The sequence below is a fragment of the Acinonyx jubatus genome, chromosome D3 (genome assembly GCF_027475565.1).
Source record: "Acinonyx jubatus isolate Ajub_Pintada_27869175 chromosome D3, VMU_Ajub_asm_v1.0, whole genome shotgun sequence".
Taxonomy (NCBI): Eukaryota; Metazoa; Chordata; class Mammalia; order Carnivora; family Felidae; genus Acinonyx; species Acinonyx jubatus.
Window position 1 is genome coordinate 51,574,758 of NC_069392.1, and position 23,534 is coordinate 51,598,291.

Sequence of the window (23,534 nt, forward strand, 5' to 3'; positions counted from 1 at the left end):
TTGTCATGGGCTTGCCAAGTGATTTCTGATGTTATTCCAGAAATTAGGAACAAATTTATCCTAGACGAAGACACAATAAACCCGAGCTTTTATTCAATGACTAATATGCTTGACCTCTGATGACCATATGATGTGGGCAGCAGATTATCTGCTCAGTGGTATATCATCTCCCTCACCTCCCTCTAGACTCTTTCTGCTAAGCTATGAAATCGTCTGCTTTCATAGACTATAAAACCTTAAGTAATTATCTACTGGTTTCTGTGATTGTAAGAGGACAGGTGACTCTTTCCTTTGGTCTTTGCTTGTACCCAGAAATGGCTGGATTACTCTAAAAGATTTACAAGGGTCTTATATGCTATTTGAAAGTAAGTATAATCCAGTGTTAAAGAACTGAATGTGACCAAACTTTAGAGCTAACATGAGCTAACAAAATGCATCCCTGAATCTAGCATGACTTTTACATTGAAGCCACATTAACATCATTGTCTATCAAAGTTTTTTAAAATGTGGGTTTTTTATTTGGTGAACAGATGGGTAGAGTTTGTGGCAAGGTTTGTTTCTTGTTTTGTTTTGGTGTTTTGATGTATTGTAGAGCTAGGTGCCTTAGCAGGGGAAATTTGACAAAGTTCTGTTTACCTGGTTTAAGGTACATATTAGTCTTTCTGTTAAGATTTTACAAATGATCGGGGAGACTGTGTGGCTCAGTCGGTTAAGCATCTGACTTCAGCTCAGGTCTGATCTCACTGTTGGTGAGTTTGAGCCCCACATTGGTCTCTGTGCTGACAGCTCAGAGCCTGGAGCCTGCTTCAGATTCTGTGTCTCCCTCTCTCTTTGCCCCTCCCCCACTTGCACTCTGTGTCTTTCTCTCCCAAAAATAAACACTGAAAAAAAATTTAAAAAAATAAAAAAAGATTTTACAAACGATCTTTTCAGAGATAGGAGCTAAAGCACAACTCTTTTGATGATCAGTTAGCTCTGTTCACACCAGAGCCTGGGAGTCACTAGGTCATCCTGGAATCAACATGGGCTTTGTAGTCAGTTGGCATTTTATTTGAATACCATCTGTCTCATTTCACTCATTCAGCAGGTATCTAATGAGTATCCATTTTATGCCGATTCTCATTTGGATGCTGGGTACAGATAGTTCGAAAAGAACACAAGTCCTGTTCTCATGGAGCTTAAACCCTGCAATTTTAACCTCTCTGATTCAACAGAACAGAGTGATTGGAAGTTTAATTAAGATATGTTTCATAAGGAACTGAAACAACTTATGTCAAGTGCTTAGATAGTACTTCAGTTTCTACATGCCCTATCTAACATGTTGGTGATGCCCAACAACAATTTCACAAAGCAATTCCAATCTGGTGTTCACTCCTTGAGAGTGTTATCAGAGGCTATGTTGATAAATTGTTGATCTTTATGACATCAGCTTCAAATATTAGGGGCTTACACACAGAGCTGGTTTACCTGAAAAACGCCTCATTATTAATTTGTTATTAGTGTATTTATTTAAGCATTTTTTTAATAAGCTAAGTGTCTAGCCACACATCAGCCCATGGAGGTAATTTCCTTTTGAAGGGCTCTGTTGTATAATGAATAAGCTTGGCACAATCTCAAATTTGGGGGAGAAAATGGGCCAGTCACTTCGATTGTCTGGATCCACCTCATAGTGAGGATAAGAGAATAGCACCTATTGAATGACATCAAAGTTCCTTTATATTTGCAAGACTTTATGGTTCTACTTCCGTTAACTTTCTAAAACATGCTTTTTAAGCTGCGAAGAATATCCCTCACTTGGAATGCTATACTCATTCATATATTTTACAATTTTATAAATTTATGTTTTTTAAATTGACTGCTTTTAAATAAATGGACAAAAATTTAGAGAGTTCTTTACTTCGGTTTCCTATTGTCATAATTTCTTCCATTCCATGTATCTGTGTACATACATGTCAGTGTATGTATATGTGTGTGGCAGCAAGTACAGGCTTAGTTGAAATTTTTTAAGGGAAATTTGTGTGGGAAAGACACAAGTAGTAAGAAAAAACTATTATTGTTATTTTTTCTTGCTCTCTGATCCCAAGGAACATTTCCATCTCCTCATATAAGGATTGTCAGTCTTCAGACTATACGATTCCTGACTCTAATCTCCATCTTGAACTCCTAAACCTAAATAGGTACAAAAACTTTGGTTCTGCTACAACTCAAATTAGTTCAAATGCAACTCAAATTACTTAAGCCAATTTTATTGGCTCATAAAATGCTAAAAAATATAGGAGCTGATTTGTCTTGGATCCAGGGACTCCAGTGACACCACCAGTGCTCTGTTAACCCCTTTCTTCTCTTTTCTTTTCCTTTCCCTTCCCTTCCCTTTATCCCCTTCTTATCACCCCCCCCCACCTTTTTTCTGCTCTGTCCTGCTGCTAGCGTCATTTTCAAGCAAGCACTTTCCATGTAGCCCCACACTGAACCAGGAAGATGGGAAGCCCCATCTGAACAACATGTGCAACAAATACATAACGAGCAGATCTTCTAGAAGATGTCTGGAAAGAAAAAAATAAAACTCTTCATTATTCTAATTCCCTAAACCATTTACTTACAATCCTTTTGTAGATGCATTTGATAAGACAAAGCAAAATGTTAGCTGAAAAGACTCATGCCCTACTCCCTAAAGAGATAAATACATCATTTCAGAAAATATATATATAATTTATATTTATGCATTTAGCCAAGAATCTATTTTCAATAGACTGTTCCTCAAAGGTTTGGAATTACAAAGCAGAGAAGAAATCTCCTTCTTCTTTAAAAAAAAAATCACCATTTGAAATAAAAATGCTTAATCAGATTTTTCTGTCAAATCATCTTAGTCCCAAAATGAAATGTTAGAAAAACAAACAAACAAACACACAACAACAACAAAAACCAGGCAGGATTTAAAGAATACAGATCTTCAAATTATTATATTTCTTATTTCAATTGGTCAATAAGTCATTGAATATTCATGAGCTTTATTAGCCTATCTCTCTGCTAGTCACCATTCTATGTGAATAGAATACAGACCTTGCGTTTATGAGTTAACATGGAAACAAACAGATTAACAGGTAATTACATAACAGAATGTGTTATACACAGAAATGGGTATTGGAACACTAGCTCTTCCTAGGAAGTCAGGAAAGTCTGCAAAGAGAAACCATTTGAGATGCATTTTAAAGAATAAGAAAGAATATTTCAGGCTGAGGAGACAGGCGGTAAGGGAAGATAAAGCCATTTGAGCAAAATAGCATGAGCAAAAGGGCCTAGCATTTGGAGAAAGGATAAGTACTTCAGTGGAATACACACTGGAAGCTGGAAGTGATGAGAGCTGAAAGGAAGGTTTCAATCAGATCTGAAGACTTTAAGATTTTATTTTAATTCCAGTATAGTTAACATACAGTGTTATATTAGTTTCAGGTGGACAATATAGTGATTCAACAGCTCCACACATCACCCAGTGCTCATCAGGACAAGTACACTCCTTACTCCCCATCACCTATTTCACCCTCCCCCGGCTCACTTCCTCTCTGGTAACCACCAGTCTGTTCTCTATCATTATGAATCTGTTTCTTGCAGATCTGAAGACTTGAGATAGTAAATGAACAAGAGTATTCTCCTAGCTAGGAATCTTCCCTTCACTATTTTAGAGAAATGCAGCCTCACTTAAGCATGCATATAGGCAGCACACTGGGCACTCTACTAAAGATTAAAATCCCTAGTTGTCACTCTTGACTCATTTTTCTCAGGGTAGAAGAGCAGGACAGCCTAGAAGGGGTTTTGGTGCAGATGTCATCACTAGCTCTGTCATACAGGGATCCTATGTCTGTCTTCATAGAAAGCCATCTTTCTCAGTCATACTATGTATTCTTTCTTATAGATGGACGTGTGGTTTTAGTTGACGTACAGAACACATTTAAACCCTGTTCAACTAATCTAATAGAGTAAATGGCCTGAGCATTCCTGTACACAATTTTTGGTGTACTTGTTTTGTTGGTTCTTTTTTCCCAGCTGTTGTGAGAGGACCTCATGTACTACAAAATCTATCCTGTATCCCAGCTATGTCTAGACCAAGCAGAAACCACAGGATGTCTCTTGCATGCTCATGAACATCTTCCCTCAAACATTCCATGGCATCGGCCATTTGCTTCCTCTCCTCAATTCTGGTGATATTTGTTCCAATGGGCTGCACTGCTCAGAGATGAGCTGCTTTTACATGATGAGGGTTATCGTCATCATCGGCCACACACCACCATCTCCTCCTGGAATCCTCAAAACACTACAAAGAAGGGTTATTAGACCTTTTATTTCCAGTTGGGAACCATGTATCAGTGCTGCTGGTAATCAGTGTTTGTAGGCTTTAGTGAAAAGAAAGAAAGAAAAATATAATTTCAGTTTTACATGAGCACCTCTTTTTCCAATGGAATCAGGCATGCATTGAAGACAAGAGACTAATTGATACGATGGGCAAAATGGTGTAGTCATGACTGAGCCTTCCCTTCTGACAATCATATTTTGTTTCCTGGATGAGACTTTCCTTTCAGGTGACACTCTCTCCTAGGCTGCTTGCCAATCCCTCATTATAACTCATTTTCAGGAGGGCCTAACTTATACATACTGAACCCAGGGGCACACAGGTGAACGAGAGAAAGCAAGTCTTTCTTGCCCTTCAGTTCATGCTTTCCATGTGTTGGCAGCCCTTGACTTTTGGGAAGAGCCACAGAAACAAAGGACATATTTTATGTAGCTATATATTCACTGCAATGACCAAATGCTTAAAGTGCTATATGAAAAAAAAAATGCTTTAGAGGCTCTAAAATGAGAAAAACAATTATTTATTATTGTTATTATCCTGTGAAACTTTTTAAAAATAATCAAGGAAAGTTATTAACAAAAGGTTACACTGATAATCAATAGGGGGTGAGGAGGGAAGCAGAGACTTCATGTACTTGAAAAAAACAAGGATAGTTTGGCCCAGGAGCAAAGCCTTGGTTCTGGTAGAGTGAAACACCACTGAGAACAGTATGGTATGTGTCACTCAGAATTCCTCCTGGCCTGCCCATGCCTGAGATTTAGGAAGACAGTGATACAAAAATCCTCATGTTTGAAAGATACAGGGCATCATTAGTTTGATACCCCTTGTAAATGAAAGAGAATGAAATTGCCTTTTGTTCTCCCCAGATGGCTGTGTTGTGGGATCCAGCTCTTCCCAGTGGGAGAGTGGGCATTGTCTGGGCAAGGGCAGTGGTACACCTGGCATCAGCAGATCTGCTTATGAACACTTTGATGAAATCCTCCAAGAAACCTCAGAAATGCTTGGGAGTTGGGAGGTTAGTCTTTTCTGTGACCTAGGTGCATGAATTATCCAGTAGGAGATCAATTACCATTAAACCACCCCCACAACTATGTATCCACCCCCTTTCCCCACAGACTGTCCTTATTGACTATCTACAGTTGGCTTACCCGTGTTAGTGTACATCTATAACCTCTGGCTCATTCCTTTGGTGGTCCACTACCTCCTTAGAAAAATCCCTGTGTAGATCACACTGAAAACCACACCATCACCCTTTGCGCTTCTTAAATTCATGATGAATTTGACAATTAGACAAAACTCCTCATCAGCTACAGAAACCAAATTTCGGATTTCACTGATGCAGCAACAGCTCTTTATTCTCACGCACTGCGTCCGGTACAATCTTTGAGTTCTCATTGTGCGATTCAGCTCTTAATTGGCCTAAGAGCACTAAGCTGTCACCTTGAGTCATAAGGAGTCCCATGAGATGAGATTCTCACTCAACCGCCTCCATCCTTTCCTTATCTCTTCCTCCCAACTTCTTTCACTGCCTTACCCCCTGCCCCATCTATCCCTCTCTCTTCTCCCTGCCAAGTTTTCAACAGTGCTGTGCTCCTCAGAACTGTATCTCGTGCCACGTAGCTGTGAGCATACTGAAACCTCTTCTCTCCCTTCTCCCAACCTGCATCCTGTCCTTTCAAGGACCAGCATGTCTCATCTCAGCAGAGCTCTCCACCCCTCACAGCCCAGCCCAGAGTCTGAGCACAGGTTGTTGCATGCTCTGGGGCTTCTCCACCTCCACCCTGTTCTACCTCTCCACCCACCTCCTCCATCCCTGCCCAGTCTACACCTGGAGGCAATTGCCTGCTCTCCCAAGCTACTTAGACCTTTATCTTCACTCCCCATCCCTAGAGCCAGTTTTACTGCTAGTTATTCACCTGCAGGGAGGGGAGAAAAAAAAAAAACGACAGAATGGAGGCAGCACTCCCATAGCTTTCAGGAGGCAGCTGCAGAGGAATTCAGATGCTCCAGAATGATGACTTTCAATTCCCCCCTTTGTTTAACCATAACCCCTCACAAGAAATCCACTTTACACTCTGACCCAGAGTATACACATATAAACTGAAGAAAATATAAATTAATACAACACACTAGAGGAAAGAACGGGAGGTACCGACTATGTCATGCACAGAACTAACACACATGAACAGCCACACATTTAAAAAGAACTGTAAACTTCTGTGGTATGCATGAGCTCTTTATTATATTACGTACATTCCTATGTTACAATGATAATAGGTAACAGTGATGGGGCACTTGCTCTGTGCTTGGCACATATATTAAATCATTCAATTCCCCCAACACTCTAGGTAGGCCCTTTATCAACCCTAATTTACCAATAAGGAAACTGAGGCATGGAGAAGTGAACTAACTTTCCCAAGGTCACATGGATAGGAAATGACTGGACCAGAATTTGAATCCAGGCTGCCATACTCTGGCACAACTACTCTCCCCAGCCCCATTAGATGTGTAACTTAAATCACTACATAGGCTTCACAAATCAAAGTATATTGCTATTTATGGGTAACTTAATGGTTTTCAAAGGTTATCATTAATGTGATTCTGGTTCCATTCACTTACTTCATAATCTTACCTCCTGCAAGACGAAATTAACAGTAAATACATTTGACAGACTCATTTTTTTCAGGTTTTGGAGATGGCTATCTTAAGCAACAAGTTAGTGTTAAGAATTAATATAGTATTTCTTGTTAAATATAAAACACTTTTAATAAATTACATGTCTAGGTCTCAGGACAGATTGATATCATGTATTTTGATATTATGAACAAAATACAAAAGCCTTTCAGTAGTAATTTAAAAATGCGTCTTTCCATTATTCCATTATTCTTTTAAACGAAAAGGGGGAAACATGAACATTAATGCTATCACCATAAACTGAATAAAAGCTAAAAAAATAAAACCCACTCCTACAAAATTATAACCATGTGCTAGTGATGAAACAATCGTAAAATCACAAACATTGGAAAACAGAGCAGAATACAATTTTGTTCACTTAAAAGAAAAAACAATACCAAAATTTGGGACCTATATTTCAATTATTGATCCTATTTTTTGATTACTGACTTAAGTTTCCATTGTTTCCATTCCATTCTAGATAAAACAACTCTTTTTAGGTTCCTTTGTTTCTAGGAGTGCCTGGATAGTATGTTGATTTATCATCTTGATTGTCATGTTAGGTTAGAGGAATTTCAATCTTATATCTGAATGCTATTTACCTGTCAATAAAAATGGCTGCATTTATGAAATCTCACATTGGAAAGCTAAGCAAATGTGGGAGAAAGCTCTACAGAAGGCAGAAGACCTGAGCTGACCTTAAACAAGTCCTTTTTGCCTGATTTGATTATTCTAAAATATATTTGAGCACACACCATATGGTAAGTTCTAGGGTATTAAAAGTAGTAATCAGCAATCATATTGGATAGAAAAGTTCACCACACAAAAATCATCAAAGAATTAATTATTCATTATAAGAATTAACTGTGAAGTTGTACTTAACACAAATCCAAAGTTTTCTTTCTCTTAAGTTTAACAAAATGTATTTATTACAAAATACTTATTTCCCAGAATCACAAACTATAGCAGCAGGGAGCCTTATTTCATTTACCAGAACATTTCCACTTCATGGAAAAAAGCTCTGAGATCCAGAGATATGGCAACTCAGCTCAGGTATAATTTACTTAAAAATGTATAGCAGGGAAGGCTTTAAAAACATTAACCACAACTTTCCTTGTATACTGCCAAGAAAAACTAATTTTTAAGGCCACAAATTTTAAAATGACCCTTTAAAAAATCAGTTGATCTTCTTAATGTTTCCATGTCTTTGAAGTATTTAAAATGCTTTGTCTTCAAACTAAGTTCTATGTGAGTTGGTACAGAGAAATAACAAGGACGGCTGTGAAGTTACCCTAATGGGTCACGCCTACTCAGACCAAAGGGGGGAAAAAAACAAGTCTAACAAGTTCTTGCTAAGAACATACATTTACTAGACCTATTAATTTAGCAAAATAATAGTAATATTATTATAAAGCAACTCTAGTAGGTGGTAAGATAGTGAGATAGCAGTGGGCATGGGACAATGGTCAAATCTCTCCCATGTTTGACGAGTTTGATTCCAACAACAACCATGTATGTGCACCATACGCTGAGTATGAGGTAACTTTTCTGGTTATGGTTCTATCTGGGAGGTGTCTCTAAATGAACAGCTATATCATTAGGCAGTAAAAGTCCATTCAGCTTCCAGGAGTGCCTCTAATTTCAAAATCATTTTGAAATTAGGGGTTTACCATTTAAATCAAATATTCACCTCAACTTAGAGAATCTGGCAACCATACATCGTCACTTGTCCTAATACTGCTTTCAGGTGGGAGTCTGGGAAACTCTAGCGTGTATCAACCTCACAATTTATCAACCGTCAAAGTGCAGGAAGGTCACTACCTGACTAGATGCCACAAATTCCATCTTGATGGGTTAATAGCCCCTAGTAAGCAACAGTCTCTTAATTAAGTATATGCGGGGTTAAGTTGAGAAGACGGATAAAACGTCACCACCTATCTACTCATCTGTTCATTGCTGTCAAATATTGGCCAGTTCTAGACATAACCCAGACCACTGAAGCATCCACTTATCTTTCAGCAAGTTTTGATAATCTTTAGTTTTAAGTGCCACAACTTCCTATAAATTCAAGGACAATAAACTACATATAAGATTCTTAAATATAAAGGTGTTTCAAAAGATGGTGAGTGATGCATTTCATAATGTCTGCAAAAGAAATGAAGGTTTCATTTAAAATACACTTTACATTTAGGAATGGAGGAAGTGTTCAAGTACTTTCATTAACTCCGACACTCTTTGCTCTTCCACCACTGTTGCAGTAAAATGTGTAGGGCAGATAACCACATTATCAGAATTCCTGAGTTTATATTTGCTTTTCTTTTTCAGTATTTATTCTATTACTAATAGTGAATATGAAACAGTACTATTAGGAATTATCTCATCACATTTAACAACTTTTGAACTTTGGAATGTTTAAAACTAACAATTTCACATCAAACATGTGATGTAAGAGAGTAATTCAAGCATCAAGTCAGACAGCCAATTAGAGGAAATCTAATCTTTCCAATTTTTGTAGTAAAAAAACATTTTGGCTGCATTCATTTTTTTTCCTGTATTCATGCTTGAAGACCATATTTTTATTGGAGTCAATAACATTTTATTTGAAGCATTAACAACTTTATGTAAAAATTAATAAGAAAAGTAGATTCATTGAAGAGAAATAAATTTATCCATATATTTTATTAAATGGTTAATCTCACAAATATGTTTAAGATTTTAATGCAATATTCTCTAGTAGGTACAGCATCTAGTTGTAGGCACTCAATAAATACTAGTGGAATAAATGAAAGAATAATTTCCAGTCTCAAAAACTCTTGGAACACTCCTTGTGGGTAGAAAAAAAAACATTAATGAATTACTTGTTTTTTCTTTCAAGATAAATATGTCTTAAGCTCATTCATGTTAATAGTTTAAATGGTCAGTGATACTCAGGTAATTCTTATTTTTAAAGTACTGGATTCTCCTTTTAAACATTTAGGTACTTTGTATTTATATAAAAAGTTTTTACTAGATTATACTACTAGCTTAGACTACTAATATCTGTCAAAAAATACTCAGTGACTAAAGTAACAATAAATCAATTTAATTTATATTCTATTACTTTTATTTTATTTTTCAATAGAATGTTTTTATAAATATTTGAAAAACTGAATAAATATTTGGAAATATTACTTATTATTTAACTAGTAAATAGAGAATATATAAATTTGGATCTATCAATTATTTAGTCTACACACAATGATGGGTAAATGTAAGATATCAGAGGCTCCTTGCAATAATTTCAACTTCCCAAGTTCCTGGCTTACAGGTTGGGCTGCACTGACCTGAAGAAAATAAATAATATAAACATAAGTACAAAATAATACTGTCATTTTCTCCACAAGGGCATTATCCTCTCTGAACTATGACTTCCTTATGGATATCTTGGATCTCTGTCACCGAACAGCATCTGACACATAAGAGCTCAATCCACATTTATTGCATGAACAAATAATCTATTGAATTTCACTAATTGGCAAGTTTCTATAAATTTATCATTGCCACTTTTTCTAAGTATACCCCCCGAAAGGATCTTTTGTTGTTTTAATAATTGGTGGGTATTCTTAAAGTTGTGTGTGTGTGTGTGTGTTGAGAGAGACAGAGACAGATGGAGAGAGCATGATTGGGGGAGGGGCAGAGAGAGAGGGAGAGAGAGAGAATCCCAAGCTGGCTCCACGCTGTCAGTGCATAGAGCCCGACGTGGGGCTTGAACCCACGAAACCGCGAAATCATGACCTGAGCGAAAATCAAGAATCCAGGGGCTCCTGGGTGGCTCAGTCTGTAAGCCTCTGACTTCGGCTCAGGTCATGATCTCACAGTTTGTGAATTTGAGCCCTGCATCGGGCTCTGTGCTGACAGCTCTGAACCTGGAGCTTGCTTCAGATTCTGTGTCTCCCTCTCTCTGCCCCTCCCCCAGTCACACTCTGTCTCTCTCTTGCACAAATAAATAAACTTAAAAAAATTAAAAAAAAAAAGAATCCAATGCTCAACTGACTGAGCTACCCAGGAACCCCAATAATTGATGGCTATTCTTAAACCAAATGAGCGTTTGTTGGGATCTGAGTGAGGATGAAGAAGGGGGCATTTTGAGGAGCAAGTGGAATCCTTGCTGCAGGGTGGAACATACTATGCCAGGAGTGTGGTCCTATTTGTACTTCCTGCCTCAAAACAAAGAAGACCTGGGGCGCCTGGGTGGCTCAGTCGGTTAAGCGTCCGACTTCGGCTCAGGTCATGATCTCACAGTCCGTGAGTTCGAGCCCCGCATCGAGCTCTGTGCTGACCGCTCAGAGCCTGGAGCCTGCTTCGGATTCTGTGTCTCCCTCTCTCTCTGACCCTCCCCCATTCATGCTCTGCCTCTCTCTGTCTCAAAAATAAATAAACATAAAAAAAAAAACAAACAAAGAAGACCTCTGGGAAATGCTCTCTTTAAAGAGTGGTCGACTGCTAGAGATAGAACTGCTTTTCACAAAGAATCCTGGTGTGGAGGAATCCTGTGGAGGAATCCTGGCCCAAGAAAAGCTTTACATATAATATCTTATTCAATGCCAAAAAGCCCCTATTTCTAGAATTAGGGATAAAGGCAAGTGGAGATTTTACTATGGGATATTGAGCCCCAATTCCAAAAGTCTTGATGATAAACAAAAGGCAATGAGAGGATATTCTTTAGTAGACTATGAGGGGTTTACAGAAAAGACCTACAAACTGACACACACAAACCAACACACACACACACACACACACACACACACACACACACACACACACAGAGGGACTGAGGTCATCCCCTGGAAAGAAGATACATAACAGATAAGCAACAGCAATAAATTGCTAGACAAATGTTTGGAGAGGAATACCTAGCACTTAAGAGAGTTGTTTGGATTCAATCATATACATAAAATGAACACGAAACTTTCCCATCAGGAGTCTCATTGTCCACTTGTGCTGAAGAGAAGTAGCTTATCATGGGGCATCTTAAGATGCTTTGCAGATGAGTAACATAAGCCAACTGTTGAACAAACACCAGGAAAGTAGTACTTGGCTCTCAGAAAAGTAATTCTGATGTGGGCTGATGGAAGCAAGCAAGTGATGGTTGCAAAGACACCTTGCTAGGGAGTGTCCTGAGGAGGACAGTTAAGGAAAGAGAGACTGGCATGACATCCCTGTAAGGGCCTTTGCAACCTACTTAACAACAGGAAAAGAAAGTTCACTTGCATCTCCTCTTGGATTAAAATAAAGCATGGCCAGTTACAACAGAGCAAACCCCAAGAACGATCCTATCAGATCCTTTCTCTTTCAACTCTACAGGTTTGGGCTTATTGTGGCTTTGGTACACTTTCCCTTTAGTACAACACACTTTCCCTGCTCACATCCTTCTTCATCTCCAGACATCCTCCATATTCCATTAGGATCCATCTCTACGGAGACTCCTCTCACTCTTTGAAGCATATTGGTGTTTTCTCTATAGAATTTTCTTCTATTTCTATTACAGAAGTTGTGGTGTAACATTTTAATTTATTTTTTACCTGCATATAAAAAAATCACACACATACCTCACATATATTCATGTGCTCAAATCCTAGCCCAATATGTGCTCAATAATTCTTGTTGATGCTTCAGTACCAGTGAGTGTGACGCCCCCTGACTCCCTGGCAGCCTCCACTGAGAGTGCCCAAATTGTCACTGGTAACCCTTCTTGCTGGCCAGGAGATTAGCACTACCTCTTTCCCTCCATGTTCTCAAGGATTCTTGAAGCAACATCCCTATCTATGGTCTTCAGTATTCTTAGATAGTGAGGCTTGGGTTCAGTGGAGCTGAGATTGCTCAGGGAGAGAGGCAGAAGAACTACTTGGGTATCTCTAATAAAATAAACACCATGAGACCACACGGATGGACCATAGGATTTGAAAAACTATTATCCTCAGGCTCAAATGACTCCTATGGCTATGAGACCATTCGTAACTTGGTTCCTGCTGAATCCTCTGGTTTCTCCCCTCATATTCCCCTTCTCATGGTTCACTTCTGTTGAACTACTTGAAGACCCACCAACTCACCATGATTTTTCTGCCCCTCATTTGTCCCGCAAACTCTTGCCTATTAAACAGATAGCATCATCTCCATTTCTCAAATGAGAAAACTGAAACTCATGGGCATTGATTGATTCATCCAAGGTCACACAGTGGAAGATGTGGATTTGATCTCAATTTGTCTGACTCCAAACTTTATCTTCTCTCCTTTAGGTCAAGCAATTTCTCCTAATTAACAGAAGCATTCAGGTTGTTCTCCATTGCTGGTAATCTCACGAAAAGTATAAAAATAGAACACTCTCTAGATCATTGTATCTCTGTAATTTGTGTAACATTTGTGATACACATGCCAAGGCAATTTAGAAATAGAATCTTAGTACATTTCTCTGTCCAAAGTTCTCTAATTTTAAGATACATCTAATCCACTTTGGGCACTAAGTAAATATATAGTCTTTGGCCAAGATCTCACTCTAAAATTGTGGATTTAGTAAATGTAAAATAAGACCTAAGAATTAACATGAAGAGCTTTTTGAAAAATAATTTTCCAAATGCTTTTTTGTGTGCAAGACATTTACTACCATGAAACCATACCTCCGAATGGAAGTAAATATGTTTGATGGCAAAAACTTATATTAAGATTCTGTAGTTACTTGATATTAGTCTGAGATGAGTTGATGATATAATATCAACACAAGGTTGCTGATAGAATGGGGTGTTTCTTTCATACTTCTCAATCAATATCTCTGAATATATGCAGATTTCCCTGGGTGTTCTTCTCACTGACTCTAAATCCACAATTCTGTGACTCACGATATACAAGTTTGACTGCTTGGATGTGCAGTTCCAGAGGTTAGTCATCAGCATTTCATGATACCTAGTAGATTATATCATGGAATTTTGATGATGTTTGCAGTTGCTAGAGCTGAAAAACCCTCCCAAGAATCAGAAACATGTTTTAAAAACCTGTTCCCAGCTTTCTTGTTGTAACTCAGTCATAATTGCCAAAACATATGCACTACTCACTGAATACAAACTGAAAACTTATTCTTAAAATCCCCGATAGTAGAATTTAAAAAAAAAAAAAAAAAAACATTGCTTGAGATGAAGTGATGAGGAAGTAGATACAACAAATACTGATTATTTTTCAAGAAGGTGCAATGAAATAGAATTTATATGGAATTAACTGTAAGACATCAAGTCTAAACAAGGCTGTAAAAATTAAGGTGGTAAAATTTCTGAAAAATGGGGCTTTAAGTAAGTTTAATGTAAAATATTTATTAAGCATATATGGGTTCTTAGGCAATCCTAGGAAAGCAAAGGGCAGACATGCTCCCCTATTTTATTTTATTTTATTTTATTTTATTTTATTTTATTTACTTATAATTTACATCCAAGTTAGTTGGCATATAGTGCAATAATGATTTCAGGAGTAGATTCCAGTGATTCATCCCCTATGTATAACACCCAGTGCTCATCCCAACAAGTGTCTTCTTTAATGCCCCTTACCCTTTTAGCCCTTCCCCCACCCACAACCCCTCCAGCAATCCTCAGTTTGTTCTCCATATTTAAGAGTCTCTTATGTTTTGTCCCCTCCCTGTTTTTATATTCTTTTTGCTTCCCTTCCTTATGTTCATCTGTTTTGTATCTTAAATTCCTCATATGAGTGAAGTCATATGATAATTGTCTTTCTCTGACTGACAGTTTCACTTAGCATAATACCCTCTAGTTCCATCCATGTCGTTGCAAATGGCAAGATTTCATTCTTTTTAATTGCCAAGTAATATGCCATTGTATAAATATACCACATCTTCTTTATCCATTCATCCGTCGATGGACATTTCATGCTCCCTAATTTTAAACAGCTTTTTCTCAGGAAACTCTAGAGTACCATTCATACAAGTTCTTATGGCCACACCCAAGTTCCTATGGACTCACTCTTTTGCTTCTAATACATAGGTCTTTGACCTTAGTAAGACCTCTAGATTCCTATACCCTGCATTTCTTCAGAATTAATCATTTAGGGGATCTACTCCTCACTTTCTTCCCTTCCCAGAACATACTCCATAGTCTATTTCTTTGGATACTCTTGACAATATTCACCTTCATGTTATTCACAAATTTACCAAGAATCATCGATTTTCAGATTTGTTGACTTTTCAGTATTTACCATCATCCTTTTAGATCTGTTGACAAAGTTTGAGACACACGCTTTTCCTCTTAAACAACTCCCTTTTGTTTTCATTCATTTATTACTTAAAAAATATTTACTAAGCATTATCACGTACCAGATTCCAGAAATACAATTTTGATGTAAAGAACAGCATGGTTCCTCTTCCCATGAATATAACGGTCTAGTGGTGAGGACAGAGAATAACAATCACAAAAACACATGTAACCTTGCAACTATGATAACTGCAAAGGAGATGGATAAGGTCTTGACATTTGTTCCCCTTTACTCTAAAAGCCATTGAAAGTTTTTAAAAGAGATTGTTATGTTTAGGCTTGCTCTTGGAAATACCTTTTTTCCAGCAATAGTGTAGTAAACAGATTAGAGGGTAGCCGGAATGGGATGTGGATTCGTTAGAAAGTTACAATAGTAATCCAGGTGAGGCACAGTGGGCTGGGACAGTGGTAGAGCCAAGATGGAGAGAAGAGAATGAATCTGAGAGATATTTCCGTAGTAAAACCAGTAGAACTTGGTGATAGATTGGAAATGGAAGGGTAAGAAGAAAAAGTTGCTGATACCTCTCAGGCTTCTGTCTTGTACAACCAGATAGATGGTGGTTTTACTGGCTGGTCAGAGTGAAGGGGCCCTGCAAACTGGTGCAGCCACTGTGAGAAACATTATGAAGATTCCTCAAAAAAATTAAAAATAGAACTACCCGAATCATACTACTGGGTGTTTACCCCCAAAATATGAAAATACTAATTCAAACGGACATATGTACCCCTATGTTTATTACAGCATTATTTATAATAGCCAAATTATGGAAGCAGCCCAAGTGTCCATCAATAGATTAATGGATAAAGAGGTGATATACAGATGTATATATACATATGTACACACAGTGGAATATTATTCAGCCGTAAAAGAACAAAATCTTGCCATTTGCAGTAACATGGATGGATCTAGACAGTATAATGCTAAGTGAAATAAGTCAGTCAGAAAAAGACAAATACTACATGATTTCACTCATAAGTGGAATTTAAGCAACAAACCAAGTGAACAAAGGGACAAAAAAGAGACAAAAAAAAAAAAGACTCTGACAGAAAACAAACAGAGAGTTACCAGAGGGGAGAAGAGGTGGAGGGGGGAGGGAGTGCAACAGGTGAAGGGGATTAAGAGTACACTTGATAAGCACTGAGTAATATATGGAATTGTTGAATCACTATATTGTACACCTGAAACTAATATAACACTGCATGTTAACTATACTGGAATTAAAACAAAACAAAACAAAACAAAGTGAAGGGACCCTTTCTGAGAGGGAGAATGTAAGTTTTCAACACTCTGAGCTGTATCTGAAATTTCCAAAGGACATGTCAAGTAGGCATTTGGATATATAGGTCTGGAGTTGAAGAATAAAGGTCTAGACTGAATAAGTCTATGGGTAGATTTATTGCATAAAATCCAATCTATGGGAAGAGGGATACAAGACCAAGCTTCATGAAATAATGCATCGAATGGGTGGTTGGAGAAGAATATGCCTGCAAACGGAAAAGCAAGAACTAGAGAGTTGGGAGATCAATCAGGAAAATGTTGGTGCTCTATTTTTCTCTTGTCTTCAGCACTGTTCTGGAAACTACTCATCTTAAAATTCTTCCTGTGATTTAAATTACATTGGATTGAACCAGTTTGACCACTTCTTTGAAGCACCTTTTCTATCTCTTTGCTAACTCTTCTTCCCCTTTACCAAGCAAAGAAAGTTTTCTCTTCAGATATTTTCATATCATTCTCTTCATCCTCTCCCTAAGTGATTCTACCACTTACACAATTTTGTTGTCATCTTGAAACTGACAACTTTCACATGTATCTCTCTAAACCTTATCTGTCCATCTGCCTTCAAATGGACACTTAATATTGTCTCTTCTATTTCTAAAAGGTCAATTACAAAGCTTCAAATATCTTCACCTTTTATTATAAAATAAAGGCCTGCTGATGATAAAATATAGAAATGGATCAGAAGAGTATAAAATTAAGCATGCAATTTCTTCTCTAATAAACAGATTTTTGTAATTCCAGACAATTTCTATGCATATAAAGAAATGAATATACACAACACATATTTTTACACAAGAGGTGTGCACAGTGTTCTGCATCTTGGTTTTTAAATTTACTGTAACTTAGATCTCTTTTCATATCAGTATATTTAAATTGGTCTCATTTTTTAAAATTCCACTATATAAATGTACCCTAATTCATTTAACAAACTGTGCCCTGATAGACATTAAGGTTGCTACCAGTTTTTCACTATTACAATAATGCAATGAACATCCTTGTATGGGTATTTTTTATCAGTGTATCTGGGGCTAATTTCTGAGAATGGAAATTGTTGCATCAAACTGTATGTATAAATTTTTGTTATTGTCAAATTACCTTCCTAAAACATTCTACCAACTTGCACTTCCACTTTTGGTCAAGACGATGATTTCATATTTTTCTACTTCCTCTCCAATAATGGGTATTATCCAATTTTTTGTTATCAAATTCTAATCTGATTGGTGAAATAGTTTTCTCTTTTTTTGTTGTTATTGTTATTTATATATCCAAATTTTTTAAGTAGATTTCAGGCCCACTGAAGAGCCCAACTCAGGACTTGAACTCAACCACCCTGAAATCAAGACCTGAGCTGAGGCCAAGAGTCAGAGATGCTTAACCACCTGAGCCACTCAGGGAGTCCCTATATATTCAGTTCTGACTAAAGTTGGGCGTCTGTTTTTCGGCCTATTAATTTTGTAGAATTGTCAAATTCTACAAAAAAAGAAATTTGGGGTTTCATTATCATAAGGCGTCTTTCTGTAAAAAACAAGGTATATCTTTGTATTGATTCATGTTTTCTTCATGTTCCTTATGAAATCTTTAATATTTTTATCATGCAGGTTCTATACATTTCTGTTCTGCTTCATGACGAGGTAGTTTACATTTATGCTCACTATTACAAACTATTAGATTTCTTTTATTATATTTCCTAGTTAATAATTATTTAGATTACCCATTTATATTTCTTTCATTATAATCCCTAACTCAAATTATTTACATTACTGAATTTTATTAATTAGGTGCTCAGCCAACTTAATAAATTTTCATGTTGTTTGCAATATATTTTTAACTGATATTCTTGGAATTCTCATGTGAATGAGAATTTATGATATGTGAATAATCATAATTTTAAGTAGTATCCAATATTTTTATTTGACCATTCATTCCAGAAATAAGTCATATAATAGTGGGATCCTTTTCCTGAATTTAATAAAAATGTGCTTACCATTTTGACACTGAGCAGAGTGGTAGATTTTTGGATGATATATAATTTTTATCAAATTAGTGACTGTTTTATTTCTTCATATTCATTCTTTCATTTAAAAAGAAGTGATGAATTAAATCAAGCTTTTTAAAGCATCTGTAGAAGCTTTTTTTTTTTTAATTTGAGCTATTAACAATGGTTAGACACTGCCATAGGTTTGTCTAATATTGAACTACCTTATATCTCTAGGGAGACTTTCAACCAGTCACAATTGTTTAACCTGGTCCCCAAATCCATTTGTCAGTATATCATTTCCAACTTCAGCAATTGTATTAATGAATAAGATTGTTCCCTTTGGTTTGTTATTATTGTTGCTTTTTGTTTTTGTTGTCTTTGTCTGATTTATTTTCAGAATTATATCTTTATAATCAGCCAATGACTAACGTTATAAATGAAAATCTCTTAGTTCTATTTCCCCTGCCTTTTTTCCCTTAGAGCATGCTATGCTGTTTTGACTTGATTAAGAAAGGTTCTTGACAATGACTGAATTTTCATGACAAATATTCTTCATGATATTTAATTATTGTTTTTTTAATTGTGTCAATTAAACTATATTTCATCAAAAATTTATAACGCTATTCCTAATTTTTTGTTTTGTATACACTGGTGGTAAAACTATTTATAAAAATAGACATCAGGGGCACTGGGTGGCTTACTCAGTGCAACTTCAGCTCAGGTCATGATCTCGTGATTCGTGACTTCGGCCCCGTTTCAGGCTCTGTGCTGACAGCCTGGAGTCTGGAGCCTGCTTTGGATCCTGTCTCTCCCTCTCTTCTGCCCTTCCCTCACTCATGCGTTGTCTCTCTCTCTCTCTCCCTCTCTCTCTCTCTCTCAAAAAAATAAAATAAAATAAAATAAAATAAAATAAAATAAAACATTTAAAAAATAGACATTAAAAACATTATAATTTCTAGGGTTAAAATGCCCAAATCAAAATTTTTCAATTGTCCCATAAAAAAGTTCTTTATTGCTAATCTTCATTATCATTGAACATTCTATGATTCAGAACAAAGAATCAAAAATTATGTTTAGTTTATGTCGCCTTATAATCTGATACAAGCCAGCATTATATTTTGTATATCATAACTGACATTTTTAAAGGTTCCAGGCCATTTTACTATAGAACATTCCCAAACTGACATTTTTCTGATTGGTTTCTCATTTAATGATTCAGGTTAAATATGTTGGACAAGAATACTATATAGGTGACATTATATATAGTTTTTATAGCATCATGCAAGGAGGCACACATTGTCAGTTTTTCCCATTACTGGAAATGATTAATTTGATCAGTTGGTAAAATGGTATGATATTTTGAGATCATGTAAATGCCCAGTTCCCAACAAATTTCCATTCAACAGTATTAACATTCATTGATGATCTTCACCTGAATCAGTTATTATTTTGCTGGGTACACTATTATAATAATCTAATTCTACTTTATCCCCCCTATATTTATTAGCTGGCAATCTTTCTAAAGAGGAACTTACTGTCCACCCCACTACCCTTTTGAGGAACACTATGGGCTCATGTATTCTTTTTTATTCAGAGCTCATTTGTAGCATTATTCTTTTTGATCCTTTTTGCATCAAAGGCATAAACTATGGTTACATAGCAGAGGACTTTGTTATTAGTAGATATATATAGTCATGGTATTGTGTCATGATATACACAACTTACTTCCAAATTATTCAAAGCATATAAATACACAAACTATACAAAATATACCTTCCAAAATGTATGTGTATATGAACAGAGAGCTAATGTGAAAAAAGCATTAGCAAATTTCAAATTTGGATGAAGGTTGAATTTTTTTAAGCAGAAAAGGAACAGAACAAGACAGACAAAATGTTAAAAATTGCTTAGTTCTTACATCAAAACGTCAGGTTCCTTTTTCTTCCATTTCACCTAATATGAGAAGGAAGTGTTTCCCTCCAGTCCCCATCACCCTATTGCTTCACCATCATCCAACCTGTCTGCTGGTTTATTTTACTTTTGTCACACTTCTATATCCTTTTCCTTTCCTACTGAAACCAAACTATTTCAGGTTCATCACTTAAACTATTATGGTGGCCTCCAAATTCACCTTTCTCTGGTGTCTCTTCTCTATCCATTCCAACAGTTCCAGGACAAATTCCCAAAGCAGGTATGACTTTGGTCCATACCTTGCTCAAAGCCCACAGTAGTTCTTTGCCATAGAAGATCATCCAAATACCTGAGCAGGGCATTTAAAGTCTTCCACATTCTGTTAACACATCAGCCCTGCTACCTCTCACAAATAGTCCACATAGGTCCAATTTTATTCCATTTTGGCCGGAAAAATGCATGTTCCCCTCTACTTTCTTTCCCAGCTACGTCTCCGTTTGTTGAGAATGTATTCAACCGAAAATTTCAAATTATACCTCTTCCATGACGAGTTCTCCAATTCCCTTAGTGTAGAAATTATCTCCTTTTTCTCAGGGCTCATAAAATGCTACAGACCTTTCCTACAGCACATACATCAATGTGTCTCGTCATAGAGACAAGACAAGTCCCATCACTCCTTCTGAGATCCAGTCAAAGTTATAGCCTTCTTAAAGATAGAAAGTTCTATTACCTATTTTCATCTCTCCTGACAGCCAGCATAGTACCTAGTAGGCCTCAAGAAATATTGGTAGAATTGAATTTTGAAAACTACAGTCACCAAAAGTTTCTGAAAATGACAAAGTAAACTTTTAATGTACTCATAGACTGTATACACACCCCTAAATGGAAAATACTCTAGACAAATTTCAATCAGTATATTATCCTGAAACATATTAATACCACTCTCATCAAAAGCAGGGTCTTCAGGGGCGCCTGGGTGGCGCAGTCGGTTAAGCGTCCGACTTCAGCCAGGTCACGATCTCGCCGTCCGTGAGTTCGAGCCCCGCGTCAGGCTCTGGGCTGATGGCTCAGAGCCTGGAGCCTGTTTCCGATTCTGTGTCTCCCTCTCTCTCTGCCCCTCCCCCGTTCATGCTCTCTCTCTGTCCCCAAAAAAATAAATAAACGTTGAAAAAAAATTAAAAAAAAAAAAAAGAATGTGCAGAGTGACTGTACTTTCTTTACACCAAAAATAATAAATAACCTGGAGACATAAATTTGCTGCCAAGGGGTTCCAATATGAAGACATTTTTATCTAGAAGGAAATATGAATTTATGAGAGTTTTTTAAAAGAGGTGTGACATAAGGAGAACAATGTTTCAGAAACACTATTCTGGAAAATGAATGCAATATGTATTAAAAGGGCAAGTGCAGACATACCATTAGAAGTGTGGCACAGAATGCCACGTGAAGAGGGCCTTGAGAGGGTCTACAGCAGAAATGAAGACAGAAAGGCAACATTGAATCAAAAGGAGATATAAATTTGAAAATATAACATAAATTGAAAAGAAGAAATCAAGAATTTTAAAAATCAACTTTAGGGGCGCGTGGGTGGCTCAGTCGGTTAGGCATCCGACTTCGGCTCAGGTCATGATCTCACAGTCCGTGAGTTCGAGCCCCGCGTCGGGCTCTGCGCTGACAGCTCAGAGTCTGGAGCCCACTTCAGATTCTGTGTCTCCCTCTCTCTGACCCTCCCCCGTTCATGCTCTTCTCTATCTCAAAAATAAATAAAAATTTAAAAACATAAATAATAAAATAAAAAAATAAATAAAAATCAACTTTATTATGTCATACAGGTGTAGTCTTAAACATTGTAAGATTTCTCCAACATCATCTCCAACAAAACAGGGCTAAGGGTTCCCAATGTACCCCATGTTTGTTTCTATTTAGCAAGTCGGGGGAAAATCTGTTGTCTTTCCCATTCCAGCTAGCCTGGAGCCATGTGAGGGCAAGAACCATGGGATATTCATCTTTGTAACCCCAGTTCCTAGTATAGTCAAAGTATGTAGTAGAAAAAAAAAATATATATGTATATATATATATATATATATATATGCATGTGTGTGTATATATGTGTGCGTGTGTATATATGCATGTGTGTGTGTGTGTGTGTGTCGTAGAACTGTACTGATGATAATTTACTGTAAGTAAAATGAAGGACTGAACTTGCACATGAAATCCAGTCCACAGGGGTGGTAGCCAATATATAGTGAGTAAGAAAGCCTTCCAGAAGAGAGTAACAATAGTTCTATTTCAGTATGTTTGCAGCTACAGAGTAACCTCTGTAAGGCAAAGTTCAAAATGATTTTGAATGTTCCACAATGCCTAGCATAGCAATGAAAATGAAGTGGATGCACAATTAAAATTATTTTTTTAATTTTTTAATAATAGTTTAGTCTTTAACCACTGTTATTTTATCATAAAATATTTAAGTTTTAAGATACATCCCAAGGACCTCAAAATCATCTGACATTTTTTCCCTGTTCATGAACATTCTTTCTATATAGAGAAAAATACGTTAAGATGTCATGCTATCAAATTCTTATTCTAGAATTGACAAGAAAAAAATAAAATTAAGATTTTCCTTAAATCTGGTTTAAAAGAAAGGCAGAAGAGTTGGGCCATAGGTTATTCTAGGCAATTAAACAGTCTTTCTGAAAACATAAAACTAAAAATATATTTCTATTATAAAGATGTATCTTTTCCTCGGTGATTAATTGCATTAACGTTGGTGGTTACTTCCAGTCAGGATTTTTGCTCATACACTTTGAATCAACTTTGTGGATTCTCCTAAGACAACTAATTTATTAATGAGTCATATTTTGTATTACAAATTATAATTTGTTCACCTAGTGCAGGGGTCAGAAAACTTGTGTAAAAAGCCAGGTAAGTAGTTATTTTAGGGTTTGCAGGCCACTCTGTCCTAACTACTCAATTCTGCTGCAACAGAGGAAAAGTAGCCACAGACAATACATAAGCAAGTAAGCAATTTTTTTCAATAAAATAAGAAAAAAGGCAGTGGGACCA

General features: G+C 36.7%; 1 protein-coding gene across 5 annotated transcripts in view; it reads right to left on the minus strand.

Moving 5' to 3' along the window:
* DSC1 (desmocollin 1) overlaps positions 1 to 23,534 on the minus strand; it is a 353,895-nt gene that overhangs the window by 148,790 nt on the left and 181,571 nt on the right. The window lies entirely within an intron of this gene.